Source organism: Notechis scutatus, chromosome 4, assembly GCF_049901735.1.
Source record: "Notechis scutatus isolate UNSWTSFEM ecotype Mainland chromosome 4, rNotScu1.2, whole genome shotgun sequence".
In the NCBI taxonomy this organism is placed as follows: domain Eukaryota; kingdom Metazoa; phylum Chordata; class Lepidosauria; order Squamata; family Elapidae; genus Notechis; species Notechis scutatus.
The window spans coordinates 10,024,849-10,040,319 of record NC_142012.1 but is presented as its reverse complement, the minus strand read 5'-3'; the positions used below and the strand labels follow the sequence as shown (position 1 = coordinate 10,040,319).

Genomic DNA, 15,471 nt, shown 5'->3' with positions numbered 1-15,471 from the left:
GATATGGTGCTGCCTGCGTTGACTTCGGCGTTGGTGGGGCACTTCGTATCAGGAGACCTTCTGCCACTGTTGCTTTCCCTTCTCCCCATGCTGCCACGGCGTTTAGAGCAATGCCGCGGCATTTGGCGCAGCCACGCACGGCCAGCCAGGGCTCCTCCCTGCAACCGGAGCCCGGTGGAGACACTCAGCTTCAGGCACTCCTGTCGCCGCCTTCCCTTCGCCTTCGAAGGCAATGCCAATTCTTTTAAAAACGACGCCCTACTACCGGTACGACAAAGCCTCCCCTGCCCAAGGGCAGCCCAACCCCACGTGGAGAGGCAAATCTCCCAGGGCCGCAGCGCAGGATCAGCCCACCCCGGGAGAAGCGCCCAACCACCATCCCTGCCTGGCGCCGGGCAGAGCGCGAAGAGCTTCGCCTGGGGTGCCCAGCGCAGCTGACAGGCGGGTACTCCTGCCCAGCGGCGGAGCTCTCGCCAAGGCAGCAAGCGCCTTCCCGCCGGGCCCTCCGCTCATCCTGCCAGGGCCGCGCCAGAGCCGTGCAGGCTAGGCCGAGCCAGGAAAGCGAGCCGCAGGTGCGCGCCTGCCTGCCAAGCGAAAGAGCCGGGCCGACCCGAGCTTGGCTTCCTTCCCAAGTCCCTCCAGCCCGAACCCGAAGGGGCCACCAGGAGAGGCTGCCCAAGGCAGTGATAGCACCCACCCGTCCGCGGACAGGGAGGCGAGGTGACGGCAGCGCTGCTTCCCTGGCCAGCGGGTCCAGCGGAGACAGCCCGAAGCCACCAGTCCTTTCCACCCCTCGCCCAGTCCGTCCTCATCCCCACGTATCTCCAAATGCGCCGGCAGCTCCAAACGCTGCAGCAGCACGGGCATTGGGCAGAGGAGCTCACTCAGCGGGGCTCAGCTCAGAGGAGGACGCGGCGCAGGCCGTCACCTTGCCTCCCTGTCCACGGATGGGTGGGCGCTATCACTGCCTCGGGCAGCCTCTCCCGGTGGCCCCTTCAGGTTCAGGCTGGAGGGACTTGGGAAGGAAGCCAAGCTCGGGTCAGCCCGGCGTTCACATTAAACTACCACCTCTTACAATTCCTAGAAAATACAGTATCAATAGGAGAGACCTTCAAATTTCTAGGTTCTACTATATCACATGACCTAAAATGGACACCTAACATCAAAAACGTCATCAAAAAAGCACAACAAAGAATGTTCTTTCTGTGTCAACTCAGAAAGCTCAAACTGCCCAAGGAGCTGCTGATCCAGTTCTACACAGGAATGATTGAGTCTTATCATCTGCATCTCTATATCTGTCTGGTTTGGTTCTGCAACCCAACAGGACAGACACAGACTTCAGAGGATAATTAGGACTGCAGAAAAAACAATTACTACCAACCTGCCTTCAATCGAGGACCTGTATACTGCACGAGTCAAAAAGAAGGCTGTGAAAATATTTACAGACCCCTCACATCCTGGACATAAACTGTTTCAACTCCTTCCCTCAAAACGACACTATAGAGCACTGCACACCAGAACAACTAGACACAAGGACAGTTTTTCCCCCGAACACCATCACTCTGCTAAACAAGTAATTCCCTCAACACTGTCCAACTATTTACAAAGTCTGCACTACTATTACTGTTAATCTTCTCATCGCTGCTTATCACCCATCCCCTCCCACTTGACTGTTTCCTAGTATGATTTGATTGTTGATTGTACCCTATGACTATCATTAAGTGTTGTACGTTATGATTCTTGATTCTTAACGAATGTACCTTTTCTTTATGTATACTGAGAGTATTTACACCAAGAAAAATTCCTTGTGTGTCCAATCACACTTGGCCAATAAAGAATTCTATTCTATTCTATTCTATTCTATTCTATTCTATTCTATTCTATTCTATTCTATTCTATTCTATTCTATTCCATTCCATTCCATTCCATTCCATTCCATTCCATTCCATTCCATTCCATTCTATTCTATCATCTGGGAACACAAGAAGTCTTAGCTTGGGATTTTACCTCATAAATGATTCCATTGCCAAGCGTTCAAATCTTGATCACATGACCATGGGGATGCTGCAAGTCACTAAGTGTGCAAAATGGTCATAAGTCACCTTTTTTCAGTGACGTTGTACGTTCGCCATCACTAAATGAACTTTTGTTAAAGCGAGGATTACCTGTGCAGGTAATAACAGAGTTGGAAGGGACCTTAGAGGTCTTCTAGTCCAGCCCGCTTGCTCAAGCAGGAGACTCGTAAGCAAATCTGGCTTTCCCATTGACTTTGCTTGTCACAACAGGTGATCACATGATCTGAGGTCACTGAAACTGTGTGAGAAATAGTCATCAGTCACTTTTTTTCAGTTGTAACTTTAATCACTAAACAAACTGTTGTTGAGGTCTACTTTTACAGAACAGAGGTGGAAGGGACCTCAGAGGACTTCTAGTCCAACCCCCTTGCTCAACCAGGAGACCCTATGTACCATTCCAGTCAAATGGCTCTTCAGTGGCTTTTCTTAAAAAAACCTCCATTGATGGGATGGAGCAGCCACAACTTCTGCAGGCCAGCCCTTCCCCTCCTGCCCCCTTCTCTACCCCACCCCCAGCCCACCCCCCCTTAACACCAACCCTCCTCTCCTCTCAGGGGCTGCCCCAAAGAAGGAGTCAAGCTATTCTCCAAAGCACCAGAAGGCAGGACAAGAAGCAATGGGTAGAAACTAATCAAGGAGAGAAGCAATTTAGAACTAAGGAGAAATTCCCTGACAATTAGAACAATTAACTAGTGGAACGACTTGCCTCCAGTTGTGAATTAAGTTTTTAAAAAGATGTTGGATAACCATTTGTCTGAAGTGGTGTAGGGTTTCCTGCCCTAGGCAGGGGGTTGGACTAGAAGACCTCCAAGGTCCCTCCCAACTCTTTATTTTATTTATTTATTTATTTGATTTGTCAATTGTTTACAAGATAATAAGTATAAGTGTATACATAGTTGTGAATACATGAGATGGGTACATATAAGAAAAATAAAAGAATAGAGAAACAATAGGACAGGGACGGTAGGCACGTTGGTGCGCTTATGCTCTGTTGTTCTTTTCTGTAGTCCTATTCTATTCCTCTTTGTTCAGGCACAGGCCTAGCCCCGCACATAGAGCGCGGGGCGAAGAAAGCGCGGGGAGGAGGGGTGTGCACGAGGGACCCGCCACGCGCCCTACGGAACGGGCCGGGGCCGAGAATCGCGCACGCGCGCTCTCTCGCGAAAGAGAGCGCGTTCTAAGAGACGGGCGCGCGCGCGCGCGCGTGTTCCCCCGCTGCCCCTCCTCCCTCCCAGTTTGCCCGCGCGCCTTCGTCTTTCCTCCGCGTGAGGTGTGGGGGGGGGGTAGGAGGAGGAAAGCGCGCGAGGGGGCCCTGCGGGATGAGGTGCGTGGAGGGATGGAAATGCGCGCGCCATGGCGCGAAATGGGCCTGCGCGAGGCGCGGGAAGAGGAGGAAGGGCGGCGGTGAGGCGGGAAGGAGAGGCGCCGCCGCAGGAGGAGGAGACGACGGCGGCGTCTGGATCCCTGCTCCTCCTCCTTCACACCGCGGCGTCGAGGCAGGCCAGGCTCCTCCTCCGGCACAATCCCCGCGCTGCCGCCGTCGCTGCTGCTGCTGCTACTGAGGCCTGAGGAGAAGGAGGAGGAGGGAAAGACGGCCCGGGAGGGTGTCCGCCTGCCCGCTTCGCCAATAACCCCCCCTCCCCGGCCGCCGCGTCAGGCCCGTGGCTTCTTCGAGCCCGCCCTGCGCTCGCCCCGGCCCGGCCGCTGCCTCCTGCATGTCTTTCTCGCCCTCAGCCCCGCCGCCTGAGCAGCCGCCTCAGCCCCGTCGACAGACGCCCCGGGGGCTGGATGCAGGTGAGCGCCAGGCGGGCGACAGGCCTGGTCGACGGCGAGGGGAAAGGAAGGAGGCCGGGCCGGCTGGCCGGCCCCGCTCAGGGAACCCAGGCGTGAGAAGGGAGGTCAGCGCGTGTTTAGTCATGCCGGCGCGAACACGCGGGGAGGTTGCGTGTCAGCCGAGGTCTTGGGTGCGCAGGCCTCTGTGTGTGTGTGTGTACTTCGTGTGTTTGCATGCGTCTTTACAACTTTTCCTGCCCTTTCGTGATTGCGTTGGAGGGTGGGTTTTTGTTTTGTTTTTTTGTTCCGCAACTTTCCCCTTTTCGGGGCTTCCACGACGCCTGGAAGAGGCTTCTTTCGCTCGGGGGGGAAAAAACGAGACACTTCTGGCTTTATTTATTTATTTATTGCTATTACTCACCCTTAAAAGTTACTCGGGCTGCACATGTGGCCCAGGAGAAGTTTGCTTTGAAAAGCTCACCCAATTTCACTTTTGCTCCATAATGTGTTTTATTTCTTCCTCTCCAGTTGCCATTGCGAGCCTCCCCCCGTAACGGGATGGAAAAACCAGACATAACTTATTTCGAAGAGATCAGGGGTCTCCAACCGTGGCAACTTTAAGCCTGGCGGACTTCAACTCCCAGAAGGCTGGGGAATTCTGGGAGTTGAAGTCCACCAGGCTTAAAGTTGCCAAGGTTGGAGACCCCTGGAATAGATAATCTGGGTGAAACTTTAGGATACAGGTCTTGGGGGGAAATGGCCCTGGGTTTGTGAGTGTTGCGGGATTGTTAAAAGGATGCTTCCTTACAAGGCATCTCCTATCTAGACCAGGGATCTTCAAACTTGGCAAGTTTAAGACTTGTGGACTTCAACTCCCAGAATTCCTGAGCTAACGTGACTGGACAAGGAATTCTGGGAGTTGAAATCCTCAAGTCTTATAGCTGTCAAGTTTGAAGACCCCTGTTCTAGACATTTACTTCACATTGCCTGATATTTGTCACACCTGATATGTTTTCAACCAAAGCTGTATAGATAGAAGGAAACAATGCTCACCTCTTAAGACTTTGTGTAAGTGTGACATGTAATATATATCCACTACAATGTGGTGTTCCGGTTTTTTATTTATGTATGCTTTATATCCTGCCTTGCAAAAGGCTTCTTTAAAAGATAAGCAGTTAATGTTTAGAGTGTATGTATTCAATGGGGAAAAAAAAAACAATAACTGTGAATAGTGTGGAATATCCTGTTCACTCCAGAGGAAGAATTCTCTGTGGGCATCATGTATTTTCCTTGGAATGCCTCTGAACTGTAACAAGTTGTGTAAAGGGTGACTGTGTGCATACATTTATCAAAATGTTAATCCAGTTGTACAAATCCTGGGTGATGGGGCAGCTGTTTTGTGTATATGTAAACCATTGCTTCTCTGTCCTGGGTAAACCAGTTCTACATATTCAGAGTTGGCTTTGCCTGTCCTTATCTTTGATTGACTAGGTGTCTCCTTGCCTTTATAAGAGCAGCATTTCAACTAGTCATTTTTTAAATTTTGTGAACAGTTGCATTCTCGTGGCGAGATGGTGGCAAATAAATTTAGTAATAAATTTATAAATAATAAATAATCACTTGTGAATTAGTTAGCATGCAAATACAGCTCCTTGACTTACAACCATTTGTTTAGGGGCCATTCAAAGTTACAGTGGCACTGAAAAAAGTGACTTATGACTGTTTTTCACACTTAACAACTGCTGTGGCAGCCCCATGGTCATGTGAACAAAATTCACACACTTGACAACTGATGTATTTATGACGGTTGCAGAGACCCAGGTTACATGATCACCTTTTGCAACCTTCTGTCAAGCAAAGTCAATGGGAAAACCATATTCACTTAACAACCATGTTAATAACAACTGCAATGATTCACTTAAGAACTGTGGTAAGAAAGGTCATAAAATGGGGCAAAACCCACTTAATAACTGTCTTGCTTCACAATAAAAATTGTGGGCTCAGTTGTGGTTGTAAGTCAAGGACTACCTGTATTTAAGCAGATGGAGGATAGACTATTAAATAAGAATGTGATTTCTTGATGGGTTTGCCAAAATCAGGGGCTTTTGCCTTCTTAATTGTCTATTGCTAACTCATTTTTAATGGCAGCAAGTAAAATGAATTTTAACCTTTTTCATTTGCTTGCACTAAATGGTTTTCTTTCTATTGTTCATTATTGTATTGTCAACTGTCCAATTGGAATTTCAAAACAATTTAAGGTATGTTCTGTGATATTTTCAGAATCTGCCTATTGGGAAATTACAATAGTGTTCTTTAGGCTTTCTGGATGAATGGCAATACATTTTAAGTTTAATACCATATTTATTTATTTAATAACAACTCAAGACAAAGAACATATATAATACTTCTTTCTCCTATTTTCTTTACAACCACCCTATGAGCTGAGATGGGCTGAGAGAAAGTGACTGGCCCAAAGTCATCCAGACGGCTTTCAATCTACACTGATCCTTCTTTTTCTCAGTCTATGATCTGGAACATTCAGCTCAGCAAAGCATTTTATAGTTAAAATGTCCAAATTAGCTAAAATTATCTTACCAAGCATATTCCATGCTGCTGTATTATTTTTCAGGTATTGGTCCTGTTTGAGTGTCCTTTAAATGAAAAGGACATTCCACACTTGTTTGTTTCAGATAAAAATTGCACAGCAGACTGATGCCATAGAAGCAACATGTTTATTATTCCTAAATACTGTTTTAAATTCTTAGGGGGAAATCAGTTTATTCCTATTTTTTAACAAGGAAATATATATTCATATATTTCATAATTCTGCATTAATTGTAAATTTACCCAATAATGACACATTTTTCAAAAAGAATTCTTTTGAAATGCTTTTAATTTTACTAAGCATTGCATTTGCCTAATATATTTTACATACATGTGTCCTCAATTTACGACAGTGGAGCCCAAATTTATGTTGTTAAGTGAAACAGTTAAGTAAATTTGCCCTATTTTATGACTATGCCATAGTTGTTGTGAATCACTGCAGTTAAAATAGTGGCATGGTTGTTAAGTCAATCTGGCTTCCCCATTGACTTTGCTTGTCAGAAGGTTGCAAAAGGTGACCACATGACCCTGGGACACCACAACCATCGTAAATATGAGCCAGTTGCCAAGCGTCCAAATTTTGATCACATGACCAGTCGTAATTGTGAAAACCAATCATAAATCACTTTTTTAGTGCTGTTGTTAACTGAATGGTCACTGAACAAATGAATGTAGTCGAACGCTATCTGTCTAAAAGGGACTGTTATATCTATACTCACTTGAGATGTTTGTGTAGATGCCCTGAATTCTCCCTTTTATCTGATTTTTCCATACAATTAATTATATGAAATAGCACTGAGTTAGCTTGATCTTTCAAAGAGAATGATCAGTATACATTCTGAGCTCCAAGTTGGTTTTGACTTATTACTCTTGAATGCTATTCAACTGCAGTTCTGTTTTTAAATTTTCCATAACCCCAGTAAAATTTCCTGTGTAAACAAGAACTAATAATATAGCAGACACAACTAAATGCACATGTGGCTCATAAAAAATATCTGTTTTCTTTAAATAGTTTTCAAGGACTAATCATTTTAACCTGCATTGTGTCTAGTTCTTGACACATTCAAGTGAAACTGATCTGATTTCAACACTTTTGTTCCAGTTTACCTCCATCTACCCAGCCAAACACAGTAACATGAACCTTACATGGTGGGCTTGTGTCAATCATATTTACTTTATAAAAGATTGCTATTTGGAGTGGATTTAGGAAAGGTTTTATTAAAAGCAACATTATTGGGAGAAAAGTAACTGGTCCTTCAATAGAAACCTAACTGTCAAATAAATGAAGAGCAATTTGTTTTTCTGAAGTTATTAACTACTGATTTTTAACAGCCCTCTTTGGGGGAAACTTCACTTGTGAAATTATCAATAAAGTATTAATCTGATCTTTTTAAAAAAAATTAGAGTAATAATTGCTGAAAGACTTTTCACTGTATGTCTAAAATACAGATGGTCCTTGACTTACAACAGTTGGTTTAGTGACCATTTGAAGTAACAAGGGCAATGAAAAAAGTGACTTATGACTGTTTTTCATACTTAACAACTGCTGCAGTCACATGATCAAAATTCAGACACTTGGCAACTGACTCATATTTTTGACAGTTGCAATGTCCCAGGATCATGTGACTTTTGCCACCTTCTGACAAGCAAAGTCAATGGGGAAGCTGGATTCACTTAATAACCGTGTTACTAACATAACAACTACAGTGATTCTCTTAACAACTGGCAAGAAAGGTCATAATATGGAGCAAAACTCACTTAACACACTTGGCAACAAAAATTTTGGTATCAATTATGGTTATAAGCCAGGAGTACCTAAACACAACAGTATACTTCAATATTTCTATATGGGTTGTTTAATTGTGAGATACTGTTTTGGTTGATTAGTTTTATTACAGTAAAACACTAAAATAACTTCTGACAATAATGGTGGGATCTTGGCATACACTATACAAGATTTTCTGTTCTCAGTTGAATCCTTTGACATACTAAGAATATTCACATACAACAGATGTTTTTGAGCAATTGGTGTTTTTCATAGAACAAGGGTTACAGACATTCAGGCTGCACATAAACTGCATTTCTTATGTTAATTTTTCCCTAATTTTATTTGATTTGGAAATAAACAAGCATTTACTAAATAACCACGACTTCTTTGCGCAAGTTAAGTTTCAAAATTACGTCTAATGTTCAGTTTACTCTAAAGTAACTCTCAGTTTTCTCTAGTTTGTTTTAGCATCATCATTCAAGGTTGCTTTAATCAGTACAGTACATGCATCAACAGAATAATCATAGATTTCAACTTCTTTTGTTTTGTACTCTTTGTGAGTTTTTCTTCTCTTAGGGAAAAATGTGTTTAACTTTATGTTTTAAAGATAATGACCCAATGTCTCACAGAACGTCATAACTAACCCTGTGGTGCAGATAGTCTTTTTTGTATTCAGAAAAGTCAGAGATATGGAATCCTGCGTCCTTGCAGTGTATATGATAAATAAACCTGTTTGAGGGACAACTAGAGCTTTTTTTACATATATTTCCATGACAAGAAAAGCTTCATTTTAGGTCTTATTTATAATTTTTAATGGCTTTTGAAGATGAATTATAGGACTAATTTGCAAACCTGTTCTTTTATATTTGCCTCGCTGACTTGCCTAGCTGACTTGCTGTGCTTAACCTTGTAGCATTAGTACATTATTATCTCTCTATAAAAATTAAATAATGAGTTTGAATGGTAACCTTGGTTACTGGAGCAAGAAAAGTGGACACTGTGGTCAGCTTCTCCACAAAAATGGCACAGAATAGAGTGTGGTGTAAAATCTATGAAATTATTAATCTGTTATTGATTCATTTTCTAACACATCCTTCCAAAGTAAACCTGTTACAAAAAATATGCTTCTGAGTCACTAGTACTTTGTTGCATCGGTATTGCATAATGCTCAGTTTTTACATGCAACCTAAAGACTTTTTTGTTAAAATTATGTATTTTAAAGCAGTTCTGCAATATTCATTACAAGTAGTCCTCAACTTATGACAGTTTGTTTAGTGACCGTTTGAAATTACAACGGCACTGAAAAAAGTGACCTATGACCATTTTTCACATTTATGACTGTTGCGGCATCCCTGTGGTATGGTGATCAAAATTTGGCTGCTTGGTAACTGATTAATATTTATGATGGTTACAATGTCCAGTAGTCATGTGATCACCTTTTGTGACCTGACAAGCAAAGTCAATGGGGAAGCCAGATTCACTTAACAATTGTATTACTAACTTAACTGTAGTTACTTAACTGTGTCAAGAAAGGTTGTAAAATTAGGAAAAATTCACTTAACTGTCTCGTTTAGCAACAGAAATTTTGGCCTCAATTGTAGTCATAAGTCGAGGACCACCTTTATAATGTTTAGAGCGATTCTTTTTGTTTCTTTAACTGCTTCATTCAATCTATAGATTACAGTATAAATTCCCAATACCAGCCAATAAATTATTTGAAGCATTTGGGTGGTAAATATTCCACAATACCCAATTTGAGGAAAAGGAGCTTGATCTTGCATAGGTTCCTTAGATAATTTGGTTTGAACTGACTTTGCCATGTTTACCTCCCTTAAAATGCTTCTCTAAATTATTTTAAAAGAGATCCAAGAAGTTTGGTTAGTTTGCTTAATGTCTGTTTTGGATAAATTGGTAGCAGTCATCATAAAAATAAGCACATAGACTTGCTGGCTAGTCTTGATGACGGGCAGTCAGGATGGATTCTGCAATCTTGCTTCACCAATCTTTTAGACTTTTTTTAAGGGCGTCAGCAGGCAGGTGGATGAAGTTGATTATCAGTTTTGGATGTTTGGGTTTTCAAAAAAGCCTTTGACAAAATTCCTCATCATACTTGGTATGAGGTCATTACCATGAAATGCAGTGTTCAATTTTTGTCACACTTAAAAGACATACATTTGATCTGGAAAATCCAATTACTTGATTCATCTGGTTTCTTTTTTCCAGAAATCTAAAAACTCATCCAGGGTTTTTTTTTTTTTTTGGCAAACATGAGACAATAATCAATAATCTGGGTGAACATGGCTTCCATCTTCCTGTTCTCTCATGAATACCATTTTTACCCAGTGATTTTCTTATGACGGGCCCATTAAATGCTGACTTTGATTGAGGTAAAAGCGGCCTCTAAAGCTCTGAATGTTGTTCTGAGAATCTTTGTGACTTACTGAATAATTTTATGCTGCACTCATGTTTCAAAGTTGTCCCAAATCTTCTCCATTTCAAGGCTGCGTCTCTAAATGTAAATCATTGAAGACTCAGAATTTTACAAATGATTTTATAATATTTTTGTAGACTCAAAAGCATGAATTACTTTCTAACAGAGGCTTTCGAAACAGTACCTTTAGAACTCTATTTCCCAACCTTGGCAAATTTTCTTGCTGTATGAACTTCAATTCTCAGTACCCTCATCAATGCCACTACTGTGGAATTCTGGGCTTGGAAATTCCTCTACCTAGAAATGGCTGAAGTGGGGAAATAGTGCTCTATAATCTTAAGAAATTTACAAGAGGAGAGTAAAAGTTTGTGAAATTTATGGAGTTTGATGGTTGGGCTAGATATATGAATACTTCATTAAAATAAGTTCTTTAATAAAGTTGATTGAACTAAGTGGACGGTAAATTTTTCACATTGGCATATCTCAGTTTGTTTTTATTTATGCAACAGGTACTAAACACATAGATTATCTAGCTCAATTCAAGAGACCATAGTACAGCATTGTCAACAGATTTAGCCTGTGTTGAATTGATGGAAACACTCCATTGATGGAAATGCTAGCTCCTGAGGCAACCTGTTTCGTTTTTTAAAAATAGATTTTATTGTTAGGAGATTCTTTTTCATGTCCACCCAACATCATTTGAAATCTGTGTTTCTTATCCTGTCTTCTGGAACAGTCCTGAGGGGTTTTGTCCCACCTTCTACCCCACAGCTTTTCAGATGTTTGAAGACAACTACCGTGTTTCTCATATAATAAGGCCGGGTCTTATTTTTTTTTGAGCCCTGAAAAAATGGCTAGGCCGTCTTTTCCGGGGTGACTTAATTCCCCCCCCCTTGCATCTTTGGGCGGGCGGCAACGGCTTGGATGTTGACCTCGGCGTTGGTGGGGCACTTCGTATCAGGGTCAACGCAGGCAGCACCATATCCGGGTGTGCAACAAAAGTACTTCCTAATGGCAAGCCCCCCCCACCATTCCCCCCATTTTGCATGTTTTAATATAGGCCTTAATTTGGGGGGAGGGGCTTAATTTCATTTCATGCCTATAAAACATGCTGGGACTTCCTATTGGGGGAGGCCGTATTGTTGGAGAAACAGGGTATCATGTCTTCTGCAGGTTAAATATGTTTTAACACATCCATTGGCATGCACATTTTTTTTCTTTTGATCCCTTATTATCTTGACTGTTTTCCTTTGAACAGTCCACTTTGTTAATGTCACTGTAAAATATAATATAATCTGAAGCTTTATTTACTCACTTCCTTTATGTATTTATTGGGCCTACTAGTAACATTGATAATAACATTCAGTGGCAAAGATTTAAAAAAAATCCAAAAGGACACAAATACTTCACAGAATTATATGAATTGCTATTTGTTTAATAACTAGAAAGCAAGGCACAGGAATAAATGGGTAGTTTTCTCAGAGAAGGAACAAAGAACTGGAATTCTTTCCAGAAGTAATTTCAATATTGAAAACAAGGACTTCCAACTTGTTCATGAAGCATCTTGATTTGGAGTAAGCAGCGAGTTTGGGATGAAAATAAAAAATGGTAAAGAACTCTAGAAAAGTTTATTTCAGCTGGATAAATATTAACCAAATAGCAAACGTAATTCATTTTAAATGTATGTCATGCACTTTTGGATACAAAAAACCCATTAACTTCACACACAACATTACACTGGCACTGGAGAAAGATTCAGCCTATTTTCAGCCATGAAAACTCATTGGATGACTTTGGGCCAATCATTCTCTTATCAGTACTGTATCTCACAAGATTGCTGTTGTGAGGAAAACCCTGGAGAATGCCAAATCAATAGTAAAAAGAGAACCAGGGACATTGATAAGATGTCTTCTTCACCCTAGTTGCACAAAACTTTAATAGATATGTTGTATTATTGTCCTACTTTTTCATTCCCAGTAACACATTATTATAGCAAACTTTCTCTTTTTTTACTGCAAAGGCTAGTCAAAGGCAATAATAAAGATTTAATGTAAAAATGATTTGATTTGATCATTAGGAAAAGGACCCAAAACTACCAACAGTTATGCCTTTGTACAAATTGATTGCCATGTCTTCATCTGGAATATTGTTTATCTAGTTGTGGTAGAAACAATTGAAAAAACATTTGTTCTGAAAAAGTACCAAAAAGTTCAACTTAAGTAACCATGGGGCTTAAACACTTTCCATTTGAGTAAAGGCTAAAACATTTGAAAAAAAGGGGGGGAAGATATGGTCAAAATGTATAAAATCATGCATGGTATAGAGAAGGTGGACAGACAGCTGTTTTTCTTATTAGGAAAACATTAGGATCAGAAGTAAGGAAACTGAATGGAAGAAGTTTTAAAACCAACAATGTAAACCAGGAGACTCCAACCTTGGCAACTTTAAGACTTGTAGACTTCAATTCCCAGAATTCCCCAACCAGCCGGGCTCCTCAATTCTGAGAGTTGAGGTCCACAAGTCTTAAATGTTGCTACGGTTGGACACCCCTGATGTAAAGCATCTCATCACAGAGATGTGGAATTCATTATCCCAAGACATGGTAATGGCAACTACTATGGAGGATTTACATTATGGAGAACATGTCCATCAAGGAATACTAGTCTTCAGAATTCAGTGTTTTTCTTGGGTTGCGCAGGCAGCTACCAAATACCACAGGCAGGGAACTAGTTAGCAGTAAAGAATGCACATCCTTCAACTGACTGCACGCCGTAAGTACACTTAGTCCTCAACTTATGAACACAAAATTTATGTTGCTAATTGAGAAAAAAACTCATGAAATGAGTTTTGTCCCATTTTACGACTTTCCTTCACATTTAAGTGAATCACTGCAGTTGTTAAATTACTAACATGGTTGTTAAATGAATCTGGTTTCCCCATTGACTTCGCTTGTCAGAAGGTCGCAAAAGGGGATCACGTGATTCTGGGATACTGCAACTGTCATAAATACGAGTCCATTGACAAGCATCCAAATGTAAATTACATCATGGGGATACAACGGTCATAACTGAAAAATGGTCATAAGTCACTTTTTTCAATGCCGTTGTAACTTCGAATGGTCACTAAGGAAACTTGTAAGTTGAGGAATACCTGTATCTGATTTTCTACCATAAAACACAAATGCTACACTAGGATGGGTTTTTGCCGGATCTAGAAGAGCTATTCTTATGTTCTTAGCAGGAAATATCTTTAATGGAACAGTCTTGCTATAAATAAAGACATAATGCCACTTCCCACTTCAGATATAGCATAGTTGCATTGCAACATCAGGATTATTATAAAGGATGCACCTGCTTCTACTACAATACTAAAAGTATAAGAGTGGGAGCTAATTAGAAATGCTTATAAGATATAGGAAATGTTAAATGTGTAATGTTTTTATTTCGGTATACTGTAATCAATTGCATGACTTTTTTTTAAAGACCACAGATAGGCGCAAATGTTATTTGGAGTTAACAAATGACAATTTTGTGATAAATGAATTTATATAATTTTCAACCTCTCTGAATAAAATTAATAATTTATTTAAGTTAGGTAAAAGAGTGGGGGTAATTATTTTCATCGATGTAGCAAAGAACATAAAGGCAGAAGCTTGTAACTTTGTAGAATAAAAACTTTATTTGGAAAACAGTAAAATCTTACTTAAAATTGTATTTCTGATAGGCAGAATAAATGTATTCTGTTGTATAATGTTTGAAATCTGGGTTTTATTTTTATAGTCTGTCACTCCTCATTGATTCTAGATCAGTATTTGTGTTTTACTGAGGCACATTCCATTGAGAGCTCATGTGAGTTAGATTGTTTTGAGATTAATTGCTTTAAGCTAGATCTAATATGCAATAAAAGAATCAATAAAAAGCCCAAAGGTGCTTTTTCAAAAGGCAACTGGACTTTGATTTTCCTTGAAGACATTTTGCTTCTCATCCAAGAAGCTTCTTCAGTCCTGAAATTCCTTGGATGAAACGTAAAATGTCTTCAAGGAAAAACAAAGTCCTTTTGCCTTTTGAAAAAGCACCTTTTGGAAAACCATGGCCTGGATGATTGAGAATCTCCATAGATAATCAATACAAATTCTCCACAAACTTTTTTCCTTAAGTAATACAGGTAGTCCTTGACTTATGACTGGTTGCTTAATTACCATTTGAAGTTACAATGGACTCTCCAAAAGGTACTTACGACCCAGTTGTGATGGTCACACCCATGATTGCATCTTGAGTGCTTTGCATTTACAGCCATTTGTAACATCTATTTCAAGAGAAGAGCTGTAGAAAATCATTGCGTGCTATAAACTGTTCCATTGATCTATCATGGCAAAATGCAATAGTACAGGTAGTCCTCAACTTACAACAGTTCATTTAATGATTGTTCAAAGTTACAACAGCACTGAAAAAAATTATACGACCGTTTTTCACAGTTACAACTTTTGCAGCATCCCCGTGATCAAAATTCAAGTGCTTGGCAACTGGTTCATACTTATGACCCTTGAAGTATCCCCCCTTTTGCCATCCTCTGACAAGCAAAGTCAATGGAGAAGCCAGATTCACTTAACCAGGTTACTAACTTATCAACTGCAGTGATTCATTTAACTGTGGCAAGAAAGGTCATAAAATGGGAGCAAAACAAATTTCTCATTTAGCAACAGAAATGTTGGGCTCGATTGTGGTAAGTCGAGGACTACCTGTATATCCCTTTCTTCTTGACTTCCTCTATTGTGACTGAGAAGGATGGTTGGATTTATTATAAAGTATCACTAGAAAATG

General features: G+C 40.9%; 1 protein-coding gene across 1 annotated transcript in view; it reads left to right on the top strand.

Moving 5' to 3' along the window:
• Window positions 1-3,343: 3,343 nt before the first annotated feature.
• The window catches only part of CNOT6L (CCR4-NOT transcription complex subunit 6 like), a 48,289-nt gene continuing 36,161 nt past the window's right edge, over window positions 3,344-15,471 (top strand). The window contains exon 1 of the mRNA XM_087962758.1: window positions 3,344-3,869. The gene's annotated coding sequence lies outside the window, so the exon portion shown is untranslated. The remainder of the gene's footprint in view (window positions 3,870-15,471) is intronic.